This window comes from Elaeis guineensis, chromosome 8 (assembly GCF_000442705.2).
Source record: "Elaeis guineensis isolate ETL-2024a chromosome 8, EG11, whole genome shotgun sequence".
Taxonomy (NCBI): Eukaryota; Viridiplantae; Streptophyta; class Magnoliopsida; order Arecales; family Arecaceae; genus Elaeis; species Elaeis guineensis.
In genome coordinates this window covers 114,011,579-114,036,225 of record NC_026000.2, presented here as the reverse complement: position 1 = coordinate 114,036,225, position 24,647 = coordinate 114,011,579, and the positions used below count along the sequence as shown (strand labels likewise).

The 24,647-nt window shown below is 36.0% G+C and overlaps 1 pseudogene; it reads left to right on the top strand.

Annotated features, from left to right (window-relative positions):
- The window catches only part of LOC105037512 (cell division cycle 20.2, cofactor of APC complex-like), a 25,371-nt pseudogene extending 6,512 nt beyond the window's left edge, over positions 1 to 18,859 (top strand).
- The last annotated feature ends 5,788 nt before the right edge of the window (positions 18,860 to 24,647 follow it).

Sequence of the window (24,647 nt, the reverse complement as noted above, 5' to 3'; positions counted from 1 at the left end):
CTTTTTTAAAAAGTCTGTGAAACATGGATGATCGCTCTTGTTTCATGCCGCGGAGCTGCAGGTGGCATTTATGCCGCTCGACGGCCACGGCCAGCTGAAGGCCCTCCGGTAGCTTCTCCGATAGACCCACTCTCTCTTTCTCTTCCTCTCTTTTCCTCTCTTTCTCTCTTTTTCTCCTCCCTTTGTCGGTTCACGCCGGTTTGATCCGGTACAGAACCGTATCGGACCGTGCCGCCGGGCCGACTGGTGTCGAAACTGAGAATCTTGGTACTTGCAGTTATGAGTTAAACAGTTAGCAATAGTGTTATGTACCCATCATGATATAATTCATATTCCCATTCTTTGAGTTAAATTGATATGATAGACTAGAGTTAGAAATATATGGCTCGTCAAATGAGTCAAAAGGGCAGAAATCAGTAATGTCAAATTAATCCGCATCAGTGCAAGTTTGCTAGAAGCAGAGCTGCATCCTTTTCTTCTTCTCTTTTTGATTGTACATGATAATGTCGAGATATAATAACCGTTGTTTAACGTAAAAACAAATGAATTTCTTGGAAGGCTTGCCCTTAAAGGAGGACCGGGGATCAAATCTTGGGTATTGCTAAAAACGAAGTCGCTTTGCTAGGTAATATGCTGAGAAACAAAGAATAAGTACCAGAATAAAGAAACTACAGATGACTACAAAAAAAAAAAAAAGGAAAAAGAAACTACAAATAAAGCAGGCTTTAATAAGTCATGAATAAGAAAAGTTATCATAATAACACTTCCAAACTGATAGAGAAATGGATGCTAAACTATCCCTTGGTATGCATCAGCCATGATCATGTATCAAATAAAAAACAGATATCCTGACCCAAAAATCTGAGCGCTTCCCATGCTGTAAGCTTTTGACCATCCAAATTTCTTGATTAGATAATCGAGTTTGATGATTCTATATTTCAATTACAAGAGCAAAAGGTGAACTATTAAATTAATCATGACCCGTAATCATCACAAGAGTTGTTTATCATTCATGCATCAGACTGGTATATTAAAATTAGAACTTCAACGACAACGACAATGACCCGATCCTTCGAAAAATGAATGCAGTATGAACAAAAATATAAAAATAATATCAACTATCCAGCTAGGAGTTACCTTCCACAAATCCATATTCAGTATTCACAAATGAAGTCTCCATAACAAACCACTAAAAACCTACTCATGCATTTAAATAGAGATATATAAGAAGAAATTAGCATCAACTGGCAAAATAAAATAAAATAAACTATCTTTTAAATCCATCAATGCCACATGCTTTCTTTTTTCTCCAAGTAAAAGGCAAAGGTTTTGACTCAAAAAAGTAGAAAAAGAGGGAATAAATTGCATCAAAGGATCATACCAAACTCCGGGCTTTAAGACCTAATCTAGAGTCCACCACCTTGCCCTTGAAGTCAAATCCACCAACTGGGCTCTGACCATTCAAAGCATAGTTCGCCGAACCAGATCGAACCGCCCGATTCGGCCCATATCAAGTTGAATCGGCATAGAAACGGGATGATTTGGCCCTGATTTTCAAATCAGGGCCCGAACCTATCTGAACTGGGCTGAACTGCAAGGTTTGGTACAGGTCGGTTCGGTCCTATTCTTTTTTTTGTTTTTTCTGTTGTGCTATAGTTTTTTTTTTTTCTTTTTGTTGTTGCTACAATATCGATGGGTGGGAGGGTTTAAATGAAGCTATAAATTGAACAAAAGTCAGAGACTTCTTTTCCTCGATGCTTCCTCGTTGAAACATCAATTTCCTTCCCTATCTATAATTCAAATGGCAAGCAAAACGTAGAGAACTCATCAATTAGAGGTATGTAATCTTATCCTATCTTCCACCTCTTCTTCCTTTTTTTTTTTTTAAATAACTTTAAAATCCATGAAAATTGAAAAAATAAGAAAAAATGATGTCAAAATTTTTTATTTTGGTATGATTTCATTATATGTTATAGATTTATAGATGATCTATACAATGACATCAAAATTATTATAATTTTTTTAAATAAAAAATATATTTGAAGAATAAAATTATTAAAAAATAAAATTAATAATTAAATCAAAATATTGTTTCGGGGTTTATTAGCTACTTTTAACATAAATTTGGTGTCCATTTATCAAAATTTTGATGCATCCTATGCATAGTGGTCCTGACTTAAATTTCAATGAAATTAAGAAATAAATAGCATTTCATGTACGTCCACTGTCTTAGAAAAATATATATAGCATCTATAGTAGGATTCTACATGAATCTAAGGTTAAATTTATTTTTCATAATATTTAATTTTTTAAAATATTTTAATTAAAAAAATTAAATTAATTAAAAAAGAGAATTAAATTTTACTATTTTTATATAATTATTGAACTGCTGTGATTGTTCAACCTTCAGGAATGGATCCATTAAGAAAGAAAAAAGAGCTGGAGCGTGACATTGGTTGGGACCACAAGTAGATGCTCTTGCATCGGCACCATTGGAAACGCAAACGTCAAATAAGATCAAGAAACAACAATTTGGACTGAACATCGTTCAAGAAATAATAAAAAATTAATTATATATCATAGAAGTCAAAGGAAAAAAAAAAAAAAAAAATTGGGTGTGTCGGTCAAATCGATACACCATGTATACTGACGCTTGGAACAGTACCGAATTGATATCATACTGTACCGGTCGGTGATTGGTTCGCTGGTCGGTACTAGTTCAGCCTTCCTTGATTCAAAGGCGGCTTCTCTTTGGTAGGGGAGGGAATGGAGAACCTCTTGGCCTTAGAGCTTAAACCTAGTCGAAATCATGTGGTGGAATCTGTATTCTTCTGAATTGAAGCACAAGAACCCATCTTTATAGAAGGCCTCTTGTCACCCCACAGCCTCAAAGCACTGATTTTTCCACCATGAGAGAGAGAGAGTGTGTGTGTGCGCACGCGCGCGCATAGGAAAGAAGTACAATTTGTCAATATTAAGTATACAGCTTTCATGTCTAAACTCTTCAATTACCCTAGACCAAGGTCTGTTGGTAAATGCCAGAAACATGATAAATTTTCCAGAATATTACTTGCTGCATATTCCTTAGAATTTTGCATACATCATTGTTGTGAAGGTGAAAAAATTAAAGGTTGTGAAATCTGAGAAAAGTATTGTGTATGGGTTAGAAAATTTAACTTTCAGCAATTATAATTGAATATTAGATAGTGGATTGTATTGAGGAAAAAAATATTGGGAGTGCCTAAGAAATATGTAATCATAATTAAAAGGCATGGAATGATTTTCCTCCTAAAAGTAAATATCTAACAGTTAAGCTCAAATTGGGGCAAATCGTATGGTTCGTGAAGCAGAAAAGAACAGGTAATGTAGAAGGGATGAAATTATATAGATACCAATGCTTGATAACAATTAATAAGGCCAGTTACATGAAGGATAAGGATATCAGGAATTACCTGAGAATGGAGGATAAGGATATCTCAAATTACCCAAGAATGAAGGATGAAAATATGAAGAGATACTGATCGTCTTAGGAAGAAAAGGACATCTGAAGAGTAAGTGAATAACAATCAGTTGATCAAAACAAAAGATGAAAGACGGTAAAGTAAAAAAAAAAAAAAAAGCACTTATAGAAAAAAAAAGGGTTTTATTTTCTAAAAAGTGCTTCTACGAGCAGAAAAAAAGTGCTTCTAAGAGAAACTAGAAAACCTCTGGCTTCTCCACTTTTTATAAAGCAGAAGCAACATCAAACGCACCTTGAGTCTTGTGCTTCCCTACCCTTTGATATGTACACAGTTTTATAGGAAACACAACCCTTCATTTTTCACTCTAAGAGAATGAAGCAAACAAAGATTAAAAGATGAGCATAGTTATCAAATTGACTCCAAATCTTGACCATGGAATCATAGACAATTATCAAATGTTCTCTTCTATTGAAAACCAAAAAAGGAGAAAACTCACAAGATTGCACCTACCAAAAATTAGTCGGTTATACATACTATGGAAGCTGATAAAGACGTAGAAAGGTTCATAAGGTTGGGGTTGCATTGCTGGATTAATTTGGTTAATTGGCTTATTAGAAGAGATCCATGTGGGATGGCAGTATAGAAGGTCTGAAAACTCGGTTTCAGTATCAATCAGATATGTTCCAGTTTCAGCAGTTTCAACTCCAGTTTCAGCAACTCTAGTGGAAAAATGGAAATGATGTAATTATCATTAAAAATAAGAAAATAAAGAAAGACAGAATAAAGTTCAAGAGAATAAACTAAACATCGTTCTAAAGTGCATTATATTTTTTGAGACCTCTAGATGTATCACTTCCTTGGTTTCATATTGAGACAATTGAAAGATTATCTGTAAAAGATGTTAAGTATATATGGTACAAGATATCATTTTACTGATTGATGGCATCTGGAAGAACAAAAGCTAATTACTTATGAGATTTGAATTTTCAAATTTCCAAGCCTACAGCAAAAACTTTATTTTCTTCTAAATCTATTTGGAAACTAATGTTGCAATACTTCCAACTCAGTTTAAAACAAAAGAAGTTCAATCTAAAGGTGTTGCTTCTAAGCAATGTTGTTAAGATTGGGATAGATCATAAATCAAAGGGGTCAGATCAGATTGGATCATGGATCATGAGATTTTTTAGATGTCTTTCAGTAAGAGAAATATTTAAAAACTGAAAAAGTAACAGATAAATAAAAAGAGCAAAAATTTTGATTACCAGTGAGAACACTGCTGTTTAACATCACTATTTAGCAGTATTTGGTACATAAAAGTAAGAAAACAGGGTTGAGTTTCCTTAAAATAAGAAAAGAGAGTTGAGAAAAGTTGAAGAGAGAGAATAATAATGAATTGAAGAATTAAAAAAAGGGAATAAGCTGCTTGCGGTACCTTATTTTATTGGAAAACTAGTCGAAGACCCGCGCAACACGAAAATTAATTTTTAGATGTTGTTGTCCTATTTTTCAGATGTTGCTGTGTTCTTATTATTATTCGAATTATTATTAATAATAAATTAATATTTAAAAAAATAATATTTTTATTATTATTTTAAAAATAATATTTTATTATTAATTTTTTAAAATTAATTTTTTAAAAATAATATGTTATTATACAAATAGTATTTTTAAATTATATATATAAAATAATACTCTATGGAGAAGTAATGTAGTGTTGCCAACTCAGGAAGCCAAAATCCTCCTAACGCGTCATGTGTCGGGCTCCGACTTTTCCATAAATATTTTTTTTCTTACGAAGCTTTCCGACCCCCTCCCCTTGATGCGGGACAACCCTAAAGAAAAGAAAAAGAAATCAATCCTAATGATCAAGCTCCCTTCTGTTCATCAACAATAAATCACATCCGATCAGGGGCATCATTATTCTCAGGACAGACAGTATAGTTGTCTATACTATGCTTAGGAGGCGTGATTGATTGATACGAGATCAAAGTGAGATCAATCTAAATAATGCAGATGAATGCCATTCTAGAGATCAGTAAACAACTAGCAATAGGAAAGTCTATAAACAGATAGCAAAAATTAAACATGCTCACAAGTAAATGCAAAAAAAAATATGAATGGAATGAGAGAGAATGAAACATGAAACCCGTGAGAAAATCTGAGAAGATGATAAGAATCCGAATCATGGTAGTTAAGAAATTATTCTATTAGGGTTCTTAATTTAACCAAATAGATCCGTCGATAAAGAACTAGGTCTTTACCAATATTGGATCTAACAAAAAATGAAAATTAAAGATCAATGAGAAGAAACGAAGGTCCTTGACAGTATATGATCTGTAAAATAAAAGATCACTCTTTTCTCTCAGCACGATAGATGGAAATTCTGGAGGAGACAGATCTTCTCTTGGTGGGATAGACTTGCGTGGGTAGATGGAGTTGAATCGGGGTCGTAGGAACACTGGATCTCAAATAGATGAAGGTTAAAAAAATAAGATAGAAAGTGGACCTCACACCCTCCCCTTGTGGGGCGATTTTGGGTCTCACACCTTCCTCTCGAAGCGATTGATACAAGTATTTGGGAGTTTGTAAAATCATTCATTGTTTTCTTCATAAAAAATACAAAGGTTTATATAGGACCTTAGGGGTCCTATTTCTTTTGAAATCCCTTACCTTTTACGAGGAAGAAATCAGTCCTCCCACAAAAAAGTAAAGCATTATATCTAGTTTTCAAACAAAGTAATCTATCATGGGAAAGAAATCAGTCTTCAACAAAATAAATAGCTAACAACTCTCAAGAATCTTAGAGAAGAAATGGAACTCCATGTGGGCGCTTGATACTTGGCACAACTTGGCATGAGAATCCTTGGGCACGACACATGCTCCTTGGGCGTGTGGAGAGTGGTGGCTCCAAAGGTGACGTGGACAAATCCAAGTATGGTCCTATGGATCCAAAGCTAAATACATCAAAAATTTATTGACTGAAAATAAATAACTGAAGTAGAGTCAATCTAATGGGGCTTCTTCGATCCAAATCGAATCTAAATCATGTCGCTGACTTCTGATAGCTCTGGTGTCCGCACCAATTCTCTCGAGGTGGAAAAAACTCGATCCTATCGAGTGTGGGTCGATTTCACTCTGGTGATGCTCAAGCAGATCAAGATCAATGCGTTGTAGCTCTTCTTGAGTGATCCAGGTATCTTCAGACGTCAGTCGATCTCGCCATCTGACTAAATACCACTGATAGCCTCGACTCCAGGTGGAGAGGATCTGCTCATTTAAAATTCTCTCAATCTGATTATGTTTTGCTGACATTTTGGTTGGTGGACACTCAGGGACAGATTTGCTCTCAAAGGTTGGTTCAAACTCAAACGGCTCACTAGGTATCCGAGTTGGCCTTTATAGACGATGAGATCTGTAATGTTAAAAGTAGAGTAATCCTAAAATCAGAAGGTAAGTCTACAACATACGCATTTGGTCCAATTTTCTTTATGATTTTAAACGGATTTGCTCCTCGGGTATGTAACTTCTTCATGGTTTCGGATGGGAACATTCAGGCCTTAATCGAACCATCACATAGTTTTCTTCCGCAAACTCTTGGGCACGTCGATGAGAATCTGCATTCTGTTTATAAATTTTATTGCTAATGCTAATTTTTTTTCTGATCTTTTTATACAGACTCTTGACATGTTGTGCAAATGACTCTGCAGATTCGGAAATCCTAGCATGCATGGGCAGTGGGATGAGGTCTATTGATTTTCTAGATTGATATCTATGAACTACTTCAAAAGGACTCATGCCAATGGACTTATTAACAAAGCTATTATATGCAAATTCGGCTCGGGGCAGTAGAAGATCCCAGTTACCCATTTGTTCTCCAATCGAGCAATGCAACAGATTTTCAAGACTCCTATTGATCACTTCGCTCTGACTGTCCGTTTGCGGGTGATAGACAGAAGAAAATTTTAGTTTTGTGTCTAGAAGGTGCCATAGGATTTTTCAAAAGTAGCTCATAATCTAACATCTCTATCAGATACAATGGTTTTAGGCAATCCATGTGGTCTAACAATCTCATCAAAATATATCTTTGTAACTTTTGATGCATCGGATGCTTGGCAACAGGACAAGAAATGGATCATTTTTGAAAATCTATCTACAACCATTAGAACAGAATCATGCTTCCTAGTTGTCCTAGGTAATCTCAAAACAAAATTCATACTAACGTCTTGCCAAGGACAGTCTGGTATAGGTAAGGGTGTATATAGGCCGGTGTTTTATTTTCTCTGCTTGGCCACGGCACACGTTCTATACTGGGCAACAATTCGGACGACATCTCTTTTCAAGCTTGGCCAAAAGAACTGAGCTTCTACTAACTCTATGATTTTATTCCTACCAAAATGTCCAGCTAATCCTCCAGCGTGTAGTTCCCAAATTAGAAAATCTCTTAAAGATGTACGGGGGATACACAGCCTAGTTCCTCTAAATAGGTAATCATCCTGAAGGATGTATTCATTATATTCTTTAGATGGCTCTTTACGTAAAGCAGTAAGTATGTCACCAAAATTTGGACACTCATAATCTTTTTTAATCTTATCAAAACCAACTTCTATACAATGGTGGACAGTAAAGTATGACGACGACTTAGGACATCAGCAGCATAATTCTTTATACCCACACAGTATTTCAAAACAAAAGTATAGGCTTGCAAAAACTCGACCCACCTACTGTGTCTATGATTCAGTTTCTTTTGAGAATTCAGAAATCGGAGGGCTTCATGGTCAGAGTACAAAACAAATTCTTGCGATAGTAGGTAACGTCTCCAATATCTTAAAGCTTGTATTACCGTATAAAACTCCTTATCGTAGGTAGAAAATTTGAGTTTAGAATCGTTAAGTTTCTCGCTAAAGTATACTACCGAATGATCTTCCTGACTAAGAACACCACCAATCCCAACTCCTGACGCATCGCATGCTACTTCAAAAATCTTAAAAAAATCAGGTAGACGTAAGACTGAGACGTGGGTCATCTTGTCCTTAATGTCTAGGAAGGCTCTATTGGCTGCTTTAGTCCATTTAAAATCTTTCTTTCTAATGCAATTAGTGATGGGAGCGATTATGGTGCTAAATCCTTTTATGAACCTACGATAAAAAGTTGCTAATCCATGAAAACTTCGCACGTCATGCACTTTTGGGTATCGGTCACTCAACTATTGCTCTAATCTTTTCAGGATCGGCAGACACCACGGAAGTAACAAAAAACCTAAGAAGATGATACAGTCTGTCATGAAAGCGCACTTCTTAGGATTAGCATACAAGCTTTCTGTTCTAAGAACTTGGCACACTCTTCGGAGATGGTCTAGATGGTCTTCCCTAGTTCGACTATAGATCAAAATGTCATCAAAGTATACGACTACAAACACTCCTATAAACGGTCGTAATACTTGGGTTATCAACCTCATGAAAGTACTAGGAGCATTAGATAATCCAAATAGCATCACCATCCACTCATATAAACCATCTTTCGTCTTAAAAGCAGTTTTTCACTCATCTTCCGGTCTAATTCTTACTTGATGGTAACCACTCTTAAGATCAATCTTAGAAAAAATAGTGGCTCCGGCCATCATATCTAGCATGTCATCTAATCTAGGGATGGGGAAGCGATATTTAATGGTAATCTTGTTAATGGCACGGCTATCTATGCACATCCTCCATGTACTATTTTTCTTTGGAGTCAATAGTACAGGAACCATGCAAGGACTTAAACTTTCTCTCACGAATCTTTTTTTTATCAGCTCTCCAACTTGTCTTTGTAGCTTGACATGCTTAGTAGGGTTCAATCTATAGTGGGGCAAGTTGGGTAGGGTAGATCCATGAACTAAATCAATGGCATGTTGAATATTTCTCATTGGCGGTAAGTAATCTGGGAGATCTTCAGGAAAGACATCATGAAACTCATTAAGAAGGCTAGCTACTTTCTTAGGATAATCCACCTTAGAGTCCTCACGAACTTCTCTTGCAGCAAGCATCCAAACCGTGATCCTTCACTCATGATCGTATCTAATTCGTTGGCACTTATCGGATGGAGGCTTTTCTTCTTCTTGATGTTTTCTTTTGGTCCATCGTCTATCTTTCTATTGATAGCCTTAGGTGGGGAAGGATTAATTATGATCTTCTTACCCTGATGAATAAAGCTACAGGAGTTGGTTTGGTCATAAATCGTAACATCATTATCGAATAGCTAAGGCCGATCTAATATGATGTTTCCAACTTCCATAGGTAAGACATCGCACCACACATGATCCTGGTAGGAATGAAGCTGGATGGGCACACGATATTAAAATTTGATGGAAATAGAGGAGGAATCTATTCAAGACACAGTATGTGCTGGGATGATCTACAGGAGTTAATCCTAATCGCTTAACTGTGTCAGTGGAGATGGCATTGATACAACTACCGCTATCAATGATCACCTTATAAATTTTATCGTCAAATTTTATGAAGGTATAGAAAATAGAGGTCCTACGTCAGTCTCCACTTTTCTTAGTCTGTGCTAGAACATATCTAACGACTCCAAGCCTAAGGTCTGATTTGGGTGTAACATAACCTAGGATGTCTTCAGTACTCTCAAACTGCTCGGCTAAGTCTGGACCAGCTTCATAAACTTCCTCAATATTTTTTAGGATTTCTCTTTCTAATTCTTCCACGAATAATGATCGATTGGGGCATTGTGCAGCAAAGTGACCATAACCATGGCACTTGAAGCAATGGGATCGAGAACTATTTTTTGATAACTCTCGTATAGCTCTTTTTTCTTTATCTTTTTTTCTCCCAATAGGATTTATAGGTGGAGGTTCGTTACTAGGAGCTTGATTAATATTAGGTCTCGATCCAGAAGGGATTACTCGACTGGGTTCAGGACGATGGAGAGTCGAATATCTAAAAAACCTCTCAAAGTCTAAGGCAAGTTGATAAGCTTGTTCTAACGTTGTTACCTTTCGCAGAAAAAGCTCACATTGGATATCCTCTGGTAATCCAGCTCTAAATCTAAACAAGGTAACAACCCTATCTTCGGCTACTCCACATCTCATGAGGTACTTATCAAATCTTATGATATACTCGATGACTGATCTATTCCCTTGAGTGAGCCTTTACCATTGATCTAAAAGTCTTTATTGGTAGGAGGTGGGGAGGTACTTCTCTCTGAGTTTCTCTTTCATCTCATCTCAGATTTCTATCGGGTCTTGTCTTCTCTGGTTGAGAAGACGCTCAACATTTTTCCAATAAAGTCGGACTTGCCCAACCAACTTCATCCTAGCAAACCTAACTCTCTTTGCTTCAGACATTTCGTACCACCTAAAGTAGTGATCCATGCTGATTCTCAGTCTAGATATTCTCTCGGATCAGACAACCATCAAAACTTGGGGCTTCGACCTTCACATTTTTAAGAATATGCTCATCTGGGTCGAACTGATTATGATGCGGGCATCTCCCTATAGGTCAATCAAGTTCTAGGTTCCTACCTCTCTGTCCTATAGACAGTCAGGGAGACTCAGATTCAGGTTGTTTCTGCCTAGCTTCTTCTAATACTACTATTCTTTCATTTATGGCTTTCATAAAATTTTTTATATCATTAAATTTTTTAGTCAGAGCATTAATGATGGCTGCTGTATTGGGATCTATATTGGTGTTGGGTGGAGAAGTAGGATGTTGATACCAGATACCTGATCTAGTGGTCATGCACATCTAAGATGCAAGAATAAGGTGCAATAAGAAAATTAAAATGCTTGAAAGTAAATTACGAAATTTAAAGCGCTAAAATTTAACTTGCAGGAATTTAAATTGTTGAATTTAAACTAAAGTCTAATCAACTGGTTCTGATATCAAATTGATGCGGGACAATCCTAAAGAAAAGATAAAGAAACCAATCCTAATGATCAACTCTCTTCTGTTCATCAACAACAAATCACATCCGGCCAGGGGCATCATTATTTCTAGAACAGACAGTATAGTTGCCTATAATCTGCTCAGAGGCATGATTGATCGATACGAGATCAAAGCGAGATCAATCTAAATGATGCAGATGAATGACATTCTAGAGATCAGTAAACAACTAGCAATAGAAAAATCCATAAACAGATAGCAGAAATTAAATATGCTCACGAGTTTGTTACCCGGTGATGATATGAAATCTAATGGGGCTTTTTCGATCCAAATTGAATCTAAATCATGTCGCCGACTTTTGATGGCTTTGGTGTCCGCACCACTCCCTCGTCGGATATTTTTTTTTCTTCTTTTCCCTTCTAATATTATTTAAAAAAATAATATTTTTATTATTATTTTAAAATTAATATTTTTTGCTTCAAATTAATAATAATAATAAAATAATAATATTTTTTTCTCCCTCTCTCCAAATATATATATTTTTTTTCTTCTTTTTCCTTCCATCGCCCCCACCCCCACAGCATGAGACCCAGGTTACGGCCATCCGCGCTGCCTCTGCTGCGGCCTCATCCCACCGCCGTCCATGTCGGATGCACGAAAATAATTTTTCTGATGTTGCTGTGTTCTTGTTATTATTCGAATTATTATTAATAATAAATTAATATTTTAAAAATAATATATTTATTATTATTTAAAAAATAATATTTTTTAAAATAATACTTTATTATTAATTTTTTGAAATAAATTTTTAAAAATAATATATTTTATTATTAATAATATTTTTAAAATAATATTTTGAAAAAAATAATATTTTTATTATTATTTTAAAATTAATATTTTTTCTACTTCAAATTATTAATAATAATAAAATAATAATATTTTTTTTTATTTTTTCCTCCCCCTCCCCAAATATTTTTTTTAAATTAATACTCTAAAAAAATAATATTTTAAAGTATTAATAATAATAAAATAATGATATTTTTTTCCTCCCCCTCCCCAAATATTTATTTTTCTTTCTTTTCTTTTTTTTTTCCCCTTCCTCCCGCCATCTCCCCCCACCCCTCGCCCTCGTTGCGTCCCTCGGCTCCGGCGTCGCCAACCCCCCTCCCCTCCCCTCTGCGGCCCTGTCTCATCGTCATCCCCTCATGTTCCCTCCCTCAGCTTCGGTGAAGCCGAGCCTCCATGGCTCGAGCACCGGCAACCGCTCCTCCCCTCCCTCGGCTACGGTGCCACCAACCCGATCCCGCTCCCCCACCGTCCGTGCCGCAAATATTTTGTTATACAGTACTTTGCATTGCAAGCCAAGCAAGCCTCTTTTTCTGTGAATTGGCTCCCTTTTAAGTAACCATCTCATCCTCACAGTGACCATTCTTGGCCAAGGATGGCCTCTGATGATCCAATCTCGCCAAAAAGACCAAAAGGCCTGGATCCTTGGCCACCGTCGTTCTCTCGGCCAACTTTTTTTTCTGCGATGCCTTGGATTTCTGCTTCTGACGGATCGAGCGGCCGTCCTTGCTACTGTTCGAGAGGAAGGGATCGGAGGTCGATCGGAGAGAGGCTGTCGTTGTCGTCGAATCTGTCACTGGCGAGAAGGTCAAGGATACATTCCGCCCATCGGATCTGATGGACATGGACGGAGGAATCCGGTGGAATTCGATCGAAAGGAGAAGGGGACGGGCGTCCAAAGGACTCGAGAAGCTTCGAAGAAAAAAAAATTGGGAGGAAGGTGACGGTGCCTCAGGGAGATCGAAAAGGCGGGCCGATGTCGGTGATGATGGGGAGGAAGGTGATGTTGGAGAACAGCAGGAGGTGGCGATGAAGAGAGCGGAGAGATGGGAAAAAAATAGTCGGGAGGGGTCGAAAAGCTTCGTAAGAAAAAAAATAAAATATTTATGGGAAAGTCAGAGCTCGACATGTGGTGCATTTGGAGGGTTTTGGTTTTCTGAGTTGGCAACACTGCAATACTCCTCCATGGAGTATTGTTTTATATATATATACTAGTCGAAGATCCACGTGTTGTATGGGGTCGGATGCATGAAAATAATTTTTCAAATATTGTTGTCCTATTTTTTAGATATTGCTGTATTCTTATTATTATTCAAATTATTATTAATAATAAATTAATATTTTAAAAATAATATTTTTATTATTATTTTAAAAAATAATATTTTTAAAATAATATTTTATTATTAATTTTTTGAAATTAATTTTTTAAAAATAATATGTTATTATACAAATAGTATTTTTAAATTAATAATAAAATATTATTTTTAAAATAATATTTAAAAAAATATTATTATTATTATTTTAAAATTAATATTTTTTGCTTCAAATTATTATTAATAATAAAATAATAATATTTTTTTTCTTTTTTTCTTCTCTTCCCAAATATTTTTTTCTTCTTTTCCCTTTCTCCCGCCGCCCCCACCCCCACAACGTGAGATCCAGGTCACGGCCATCCGCGTTGCCCCCACCGCGGCCTCGCTCCATTGCCATCCACGTCGGATGCATGAAAATAAATTTTTTGATATTGCTATATTTTTGTTATTATTCGAATTATTATTAATAATAAATTAATATTTTAAAAATAATATATTTATTATTATTTAAAAAATAATATATTTTAAAATAATATTTTATTATTAATTTTTTGAAATAAATTTTTAAAAAATAATATGTTATTATTAATAGTATTTTTAAAATAATATTTTATAAATAATATTTTTATTATTATTTTAAAATTAATATTCTTTTTTGCTTCAAATTATTATTAATAATAAAATAATAATATCTTTTTTACTTTTTCTTTTTTCTCCCCTCCCCAAATATTTTCTTTTTAAATTAATATCCTAGAAAAATAATATTTTATATTATTATTAGTAATAAAATAATAATTTTTTCTCCCCCCCAAATAATTTCTTTTTTTCCTTCCTTTCCCTTCCCTTCCCGTCATCCCCCTCCCCAAATATTTTTTTTTAAAATTAATATCCTAAGAAAATAATATTTTAAATTATTATTAGTAATAAAGTAATAGTATTTTTTTTCCTTCCCTCCCCAAATATTTTCTTTTTTTCTTTCCCCCTTCCCTTCCCTTCCTCCCACTGTCTCCTCACCCAACCCCCGCCCCCGCCGCGTCCTCAGACTCTAGCACCACCAAACCCCCTCTACTCCCCTCTGTGGCCCCGCCTCGTTGTCGTCCCCTCCTCTTGTTCACTCCCTCGGCCTCGGCGAACTTGAGCCCCCGTGGCTCCGCATGAGCATCGGCGACCGCCCCTCCCTTCCCCCGGCTTCAGCGCCACCAACCTGGCCCTGCTCCACCGCCGTCCGCGTCGCACCCGGCTCCGTGCAACCACCAAACCCCCCCTCCCCTCCCCCTCCCCCCCTTCCCTCCTCTCCGCGGCCTCGCCTCATCGTTATCCCCTTTTGTTCCCCAAAAGACCTGGATCCCGGCCATCGCCACTCTCTCGACCAACTTTCTTTTCTTCGATGCCTTGGATTTTCACGTCCGATGAGGCGAGCGGCTGCCCTCGCCGCCGTTCGAGAGGAAGAGATCGGAGGCCGGTCGGAGGGAGAGGTTGTCGTCCTTGTCGGAGTTGTCGCTGGCGAGAAGGTAGAGACACATTCTGCTCGTCGGATCTGATGGACATGGGTGGAGGAATCCGTTGGAATTTGATCGAAAGGAGAAGGGGATGGGCGTTCGGAGGGCTCGAGAAGCTTCTAAGAAAAAAAATTGGGAGGGAGGAAGGTGACGGTGCCTCAAGGAGATCGGAAGGGCGGGCCGATGCCGGTGACAATGGGGAGATAGGTGATGATGGAGAACGACGGGAGATGGCGGCGAGGAGAGCAGGGAGGAGATGGGAAAAAAAGTCGGGAGGGGTCAGGAAGCTTTGTAAGAAAAAAAATAAAATATTTATGAGAAAGTCAGAGCTCGACACGTGGCGCGTTGGAAGGGTTTTGGCTTCAACACTACAATACTCCATAAAATATTGTTATATATATATATATATATATATATATATATATATATATATATATATATATATATATATGATGGCACCACTGATACCTGGTGATTGCCTCTCAACATTTCCCATCCTATCCTCGGACACCAATCAATCACCTTAGTTTGTTTGATTATTTGTCTCCAGGGTATTGAGGCCATCAGTGGTGATGACAAGGATGAGATCAAGACAGACATGGATGGCAGCATGGGAGAGTCATAAGTGAAGACAGGGATGCCATGGGCGGAAAAGGAAAAGAACACACGGCATCCATGGGAGGATAAGGAAGAAGGGAGAATGGAGAATTTTCATTTTTAATTCCACTTCAGTTACCAACATAGGTAGGCCAGGTTAAGCCATAGGATGTAGCTATGCTTGTGGTGGGTACAGCATTACTCTTTGGTTTATCTTCCTCACAAAAATCTCAATCCAATCAACTCCCTACAATTGGATATGGATATCTTGCATGAATTCCATCAAATCCCTTTACTCTTACATTTACTCCTCTTACAAGGACTCCTACATACTAAATAAAGCACTGACCAACACTTTCCTCATATGGTGAACAAATGTGGATTAGAATTTCTTCATATTACGTAATTAGATAAATGATAGATTATTTTAAGAAAAGCAGTTGGCATTTATTCATATCACAATCTGAATTCAGATAGAACTCTTTAAAAGAAAGATAAATCAAGAATTTTGACATCCGAAACTCCTTTCAATCATGCCTAGAATCAGGCCTAGAATCAGGGAAACAGATCAACTAGGTTCCCTCTTCATGTGAAAATAGGGACACAGGCATCACAATTCATGCATGAAAAAGAAATTGTGCCCTATTTTTGTGTGCAAACAGTGCCTTAAGGCTTTTGTTAATTGGATTAGATTGGATGATCCACGATTTGGATCTCATAATCCAATATTGGATCATCTGAACTCCACTGCTTCTGATCCAGCTATCCTATCTGAATCGATTTTCAGTTTTTTGATTTCATGAAATGCATGATCTTAACTTCATTGACCCAGGATGAAAGGAACGAAAAACATGGCAAAACTCCAGGAACGGCCCAAATTTTGGATTGGTCCAAGCAAGATATTTTGGTTTATATTTCAGAATCTCTGGTAAAACATCAAACACTGGATTATAGGATGGTATGGTCCATATAATCATGGCAAGAATTGCATTAATTGCTCTCTTTTTTTTCCCTTCAAAAAACAAGATGTGCAAATTTGTTTAATGAGAGTTTAAAGCCAAGGAAGATTCATGTCGATGGCAAAGCATAGCAATTTTAGTTTAGAAAGAATAAAGGCCACAATAATTGCAAGTTATTAGTAATTAAAGCAATGGCATGAAAAACAAGTCAGGTGACAAGCATGTCAGTGAATAAGCCAAGCTCTACCTAAGGAGATTGTCATCAAAGCAAATGTATGCTGATTAATTAGCAGAAAAATTAGAATGAGAGGAAAATTCTGCATGTGATTTTCATTGACGCAGAAAAAAGCATATGAAGATCATTGCATTTTATTTGGTGTCCTGATTGAATTCGAAGAAAGGTTCTTATAAAAACTACATGAAGATCATTAAGATGATATCAAAATAGCTGAAGTTCACATGCAAAAGACTTGTAAAGTAAAAGATAAGGTGGATCATATCAAGAGGAAGCACCAAATAAACGCAGCCTTGATCAGAAGGACCATTGAATATTCAAGATTGCTCCTGCAAAATATATTGCAATTATGGCCATGAAAACCCCTTTTAAGAAAGTTTGCATACCACATATAAAATGTAAGAATCCAAAGCACATACCAAAATGAACTAACTGGGAAGTTGTTGGACTTGTATGCCTTATAAGCCATTGACACTGATGAAATTAAGAACATGAATCTCATGGTTTTTATGATATATACATTGTCATAGGGTTATTAATGTGTTTCACGTCAACTTGAGGTTTGTAAAAGAGCCTCTAGGTTGTGTTGGTAAAATACCAAATGATTAGCTTGAAGCATAATCTAGAGGATAATTTGACCATCGTCAGACCTAAATTCCTTTATCTGTAGCTACAAGTGAGGTTCTTATTGCACTCATGTGTTCTGGCAAGGATAAGTGAAGGCAAACTTTTCAAGGAAACGAAAACAAACAGGTGGTAAATATTAGCAAATCTAAAACTTTATAACATCTTTATCTTTGAGTCTTCATATCATACATTCCCTTTCTCATACATCTTGACATAAGAGAACTGTTAGTGATTCTGCCCTATATTAATAAATGTAGTGAATGAGCAGGCAGTATGCACATCTATGGTGCATGTTCTGTTAAGGTGCCAAGTGCATGTGTTTAGTCTCAAAAAAAAAAAGGTCAGATTAACAACATAAAAGCTGACGGTGAAAAAAGTTCCAAATTGACAACATAAAAATCAACTTTATCAATACTGTACCTGTTCAATCACCAAGTTCACATCTCTACCTCTCTCGACCGTATCACGTCTTATTCTTGGGCCAGCCTTGTATCAGCATCTAAAGGCAGCATATAGTGTGAGGAAACCTGTTGAAACTAAGATTTAAATGATGCCCAACCGCCCAAAGCCAAAACTATCCCAATTAACTGCACTTTGATGCCCCTATGCACTGGTTCGAATCACATAGAAAAATGGGAAGATCAAAAGGTCACGTCACTTTTAAAATGGCAAGGGCCTTTTGTCTAACATGAATTGTTAACCTGCTCTTGATTTACATCTGCATGACAACTTAAATTTAAAATCTCTGCAATTGCAAGTTAAACAAGTTAAATTTTTATCTCTTTTTTTTCTGCATGTTGCAATTAACCAAATATTATTCTGCCTACCAAATTATGGTGCGGCAACTCATGTACTTCAACTAAAGTATAAGTCCGGTGACTAATTAGAGTTTCAGATACTTCTATCGAAATATGATGTCTCAGAAAGCAACATTGAACATTCCCTTGACAAAACAAGCGATGGATGCTTGACACTATTCTAAAAATTGAAGTTATCCGCTATATCATAATCCATGTGGTTTCATTTTTGACATATTAAATAGATACCTTAGATCAAAAGCCCGTTACTTGATAGCATTTCAACAATTTTAACGGATGAGCATGAAGTTTTTCTTTTTCTTTTTTTTTTTTGTTAAAGAGATGAGCATGAAGTTTTCCTTGGGTATCATGCATGATAATGTTTTGAAGAACTTGTCATTTGCTTCTTTCAGGAAATAATCCACCTGACATGAAAGACAACTTCTAGGAACAATAGCACGGCCTGCTAATGGAACACCACAGCCTCTAGGAACAATGACACAGCCTACTTGTTGAATATTTGGTTCTTCATGCTAACTTTTCTTTGCAAATTTGGAAGACCTATTAGAAATGTTCAAGTGGCAGTTCCACAATTATATACTCTGAGACTTTGCAAATATATAAAGATTGATATTTCAAGTTCCCAAAGTGCCATGTTTAGTTAACCATAAAAAGTTATACCCTGCTTGTCTCTTTTACAATCGATATGAGTTACATATCTGACTATTACCTGGTGTCCGACGAGTATGTTGTCCAATATTGCTTTAAACTGTAACATCATATTAAGGTTAGAACAGAAACTGTTAAGCTGCAGTACTTGGATTAAAAATATGAGCTTGATCAGCCTAACCCTCTAAACCGTATCAGAAGGCTACAGCTTCTGTCAGAAACACAGTTGTTAATGGGCGAATTCAGTGTGTGGAAGAACTCATCTTTATTTCTATCTAATATTTTAATATCATGTCTACATTATATTTTTTATAAATTGTGAGTAGTGAATTAATCTGTGTTTTGCTAGATCAGCCCGACTCCTCAAGTTGCCAAGTTGAGCCATTAGAAAGCTATGATGCTGCTGCTTTCTGAAATTGTGAAACTTTTCCTCCTTATGCTAAATTCAATGACTTATTTTATTGTTACAACGCAAATGTATGATTTAAGCGGCTCATATATTTTATTTTTCATATGCTGCAACAATGGTTATGAAATACATATGTTACAAGGTGGTACGGTACTGTACTGTTCCGCTAGGATTCTGGCACCGGAACAGGGCTTGTTGCCAAAACCAACTCCAGCTGGGCATCCTGGTCAGTACAAACTCCGGTTCAGCTAGGATGATACTTGTATCAGTTGTCCTAGCCAAATTGGATTGGTACTGATCAGTACCGATATCAATATTGTCAGTATGAGCCCCTCTCAAATATGGAACATGCATTAATAGTTAACAAGATGAGTTGGCAATCATATTTTATTTATTGACATATATTTTCTCAATTTTGAGCTATTTGCAAGGAAAATTTTTAAAAATTATAAAAAATGATTTAATTGTGAAAAATATGGAAGTTGCATCTGATAATTGTCGAGAACAATTCTCAACTAATTATCTTGCATTTTTAACTATTTCTAATTTAATTGTTGAGAATAATTTTTTAATTATTTTTAAATAATTATAAATTATTATTGATCTTTGATGAATAATATGATAGAATTTTATTATTCTGTATCAAGATTTTAAATCTTGTGGACGGAGGTTTTTCATGGAATGAGATATTTTGCTATCCCATCCTATTCCGGCAACCATCTTGGTTATGCATCTCAGTTGATATCCTTCATCTTTTTCAATTCTTCTTTTATTTTTTTATTCCTTTCTTTCTTTTTTTTTCCTTCTTTTTTTTTTTTATTCCTTCTTTCCTTCCTTTATTTTTCTTCTTCTTTCTTTTTTCTCTTTATTTTTCTCTTCTTCTTCTATTTCTTTTTTTTCTTTTTTCATCTTCCTTTCTTTCTTTTTTTTCTTCTTCTTTCCTTGTGTGAATGGGTTTTCAAGTTTTGATCTTAGTGCCTTTTTTTCATAGGAACAGAATGGGACGATTAGGGTGCCCTCTTTTTGTTGAGATATAAAACCTTGTTCTGCACTATGCATGAGAAAGATTGTCCTTCGTGCTTCTTGATTTGAGTGGATGCTATGTAGGGAGCATGGATTTTTAGGTTGGTAGGTGGTTTCTAGTGGAAGGCCTAGAAAGAGAACAATATTGGGTGGGGTCACGAATTAATAGGCTTGGAAAGACATCGTTAGTCATGCAAGTGTTATGTAATGGACGGTAAAGGAGGGCGTCTCCCAATTTTAGCATTATCTGGTAGGTAGCCATAGACCATAGTGATTTGTAGAAATATACCAAGGCGCTTGGTAAGGCGAGACGGCAATGAGGAACCATCTGCAGTTCGAAGAAAATGAAGCGGGTGGCCATATACGAGCAGGCTCAATAAGGCCACATGGCAGCCCAGGTCGATGATCAACATGGTAGGGATGATGAATGCAATGGGAATGAGCAACTTAATCGAGATTATAAGGAGGCTGTTGAGATGCTAAAGGCCATCTGAGCCTCAAACAGGAATAGTGGGAGTATGAGGAGGCCATGAGGCATCGACAATTTGAGTCTTTGCATTATAGGAGGGATGTGGGTCCAATGCGTCTAGGGGAGGGCACACAGCTAGGGCCAATCCTGAACTTTGCAGGACTCAATTGACCAAAGATGGTGGCAAAGGGAACAACTTCCTATTTAATAAATTTCAGAAAGGGAAAGGAAAGGATACTAGGTTGGTCTCACCCTTTATATCATCGATACCATAGCATACCCAAATCCAACAACTAAGTAGCCCCATACATCTCTTGGACAAGAATGATGGGAAACATGCAATAGGGCCATCATAGACAAGTGATTCTATCATGGTTTTCAAAACTAGACCGAATTGTTCGATTTAGGACGTATTGAACCAGATCGGCGCCGAACCGGATCGGTTCGATCTTGATTTTTGACATCCGACTAAAAAAAATAATAAAAAAAAGAGAATCACTGGTTCGGCTCTAAATCGGATGGTTTCATCTTGAATCGAGTAGTTTGTGGCTTTATCGAGTCCAATCGCTTGGTTCGGCCTCTTTCGACTTCTTCTCTATTTCTATGTCTCTCTCTCCATTTATTACTTCCTAACACCGAGAGCTTCTCGAAAAATTCAAAGAATACATGAATTAAAGGTGTTTAAAGTATGTTTCTCAAAACCATATTATCTTTCCTTTCTTTCTCTTTTTTTTAAAAAATTATGAAAAATATAAAAATAAGAAAAAATTATGTTAAATTTTTTTGACATGATTTTAATATATGCTATAAATCTATGGATGATGTACATAATGACACTAAAATCATTAATTTTTATTAAATATATAATTTTTTAAATTAAAAATATATTTTTAGAATAAAAAATTATAAAAAAATAAATTTTAAAAATAATTATAAAATTAGATTATTATTTAAGGATTTGTAAGCTACTTTCGATATAAATTTGATGTCCATTTATTAATGTTAACGCATTTTGTGCATAATGACCTAGGCTTAAATTTGAAAAAAAATAGTGTTTCATACATGTCCACCATCTAAGAAAATTATATGTAGTATGTATGGTAAGATTTTACATAGATCTAAGATTAAATTATTTTTTCATAATTTTTAAAATTTTTATTATATTTTATTTTAAAAAAAATAAAAAATATAAATAATTTTAAAAATATAAAAAATAGATAAATAAAATCTATCATTTTTATGTAATTATTGAAGTAATGTGCTTATCAATTTTTAGGAATAGATTCATCAAGGAAGAAAAAGGATCCAAAATGTGATATTGGTTAGGAGCATGGAGAGAAACTTTCAGATCGGCATCATTAGAGATGTAAATGGTGTAGCATAGAATTCAAAGGAGAATGAGTTATATCGTTGAAGCAACATATGGCTAGGAGCTATCCAGATGTGGCTATGTGCCATAAGTGTCTACAAGAGGTCCGTTAATTAATGAAGAAATACTTCGTTGATTTTAAAGCAATGAAGAAAAGAAATTTGATGAAGAAGGCAGAGGTGGATCGTTGAGCAGCAGAGCCACCTTCTTATCACTTTAGGAAGTCAGAGAAAAGATTTATTCTAGATGATGAGCAGGCATAGATCGATGGTATCATTCGGACAAGTTTGGATGATCAGTGGCAGCAGGAGGAGGTAGCCAGGCATAAAGCTCGATTTGGGCCGTCAGCTTATGAGGACGGATCAGGCTTAGAAAGCATTGCAGCAGAGTTTGAGTCACAGTTTAGGAGGACATTCTCAGTTAGAAAGCCCGCCAGTAGAGGCACTAGCCATCTTGCATCCATGTTGGGAGCATTTGGCAGTAGAAAGAAGTCCTCTAAGAAGATTCTAATAAGAGCCACTATCCACGACTTGGATCCATACGTATTTTCTAGTAGAGATTTCAAGTAACAGAGGATTAATATTCTATTGAAAAAAGATAAGAAGAAAGATATGTGACAAGCTATTAAATCTTGATTTCACTTCAGTCACATCTCAGCGAATTCAAGTATAATATTATTTTGATTATGACGAGACATTCTCTCCTGTAGCAATGCTCAAGTCCATCCGGATTATGCTGGCTATTGCTGTACACTTAAATTATGAGATCTGGCAAATAGATATCAAAATCGCTTTCCTTAATGGGGAGCTGGAAGAAGAGGTGTATATGATACAGCCTGAAGGATTCACATTCATACATGAGTCGAAAGTGTGCAAGCTGAATAGGTCTATGTATGGACTTAAGCAGGCGTCTAGGAGTTGGAACATGCATTTTGATAAGGTGGTCAAAATGTATGGTTTCGTTAGGAACGGAGAAGAGCCTTGCATCTATAAGTGAACTATCGATTCTGTAGTCATCTTTCTTATACTGTATGTGAATGACATACTGTTACTAGAAAATGACATCCCGACTTTGCAGAGTATGAAGTTGTGGTTATCATCACAGTTATCCATGAAAGATTTGAAAAAAGCTTCCTATATTCTAAGATGAAGATCTATAGGGATAGATCTAGAAGGTTGCTTGGATTATCTCAATCCACATACATCGATATCGTGTTGAAGAGGTTTAACATGGATAATTTCAAGAGAGGCTATCTTCTGATAGGTCAGAAAATTACTCTTTCCAAGAAGGACTATCCGACAACTCCTAAGGAAAAGAACGTATGGGTAGAATACCATATGCTTCGACAGTGGGATCTATTATGTACGTTATTATGTGTACAAAGTCGGATGTTGCCTATTCACTAGAAATAGTGAGTAGGTACCAGTCTGATCCGGATAAGAAGCATTGAAAGCTTATGAAAGCAATTCTTAAGTATTTGAGAAATACTAAAGCTTATCTATGGAGACATTGACCTGAAATTTGTGGATTATACTGTTTTCAATTTTCAGTCAGATTGTGATGATAGCAGAAGCATGTCAGATTATGTATTTACTTTGAATGGAGGAGCTGTTTGCTGGAATAGTTTCAAGCAACATACTGTGGTCAATTCTGTATGCAAAGTGAAATACAATGCTGCATCGGATGCTACAAAAGAGACTGTGTGGTTGCAAAAATTTATCACTGAGCTGAGAGTTATATCTTCTATTGATGGCCCTATTCTGCTGTACTGTGAAAGCTTTAGTGCCATAGCTTAGGCAAAAGAACCAAAGTCACACCATCACACCAAATATATTCTACACCGCTATCATCTAGTATGAGAGATCATAAATCGAGATGACGTCGAACTTCAGAAGATCGACGGAAAGAAGAATATAGCTAACCCCTTCACTAAAGCTCTCGGGATCAAAGAGTTCGATGATTTCAAATGGAAGATAGGTATAAGATGCTGCTCCAATTGACTTTAGTCCAAATGGAAGTTGTTGAGAATTGTATCTTAAAATCAATCGTGTGACAATTGAGTTTCTCTTTATATATGAATTATTAATTAATGAATAAAAATTATTCTAGTATTTTTCATTACAAAGTTATATCTTCCTTATAGAACTCTTATGCTGTGATGAAGTCTTTAGGACTATGTTAGTATATGATAAAAAGAAGATTTATCATATAGTTCTTAAATATGTTCGTGATCAAATGATACATCATTGCAGGACGATGATGTTTATCGAGTGGAGGTCATTGTGTGCCATATGGATTGATTTTTCTCTTAACCAAGGAGTGTGATGACACTGGTATGGCATACAGATGAGATATAGGAGTACATCATCACTGAATAAGTGACTCACTTGCTAAGCATTCTGTTGTCAAAAACTGCTCGCGAAGTATATGGATATAAGTGTCCTTCAGATCTGAGATCATCATAGTGACTTACAATCAACTCACTGTAAATTGATGT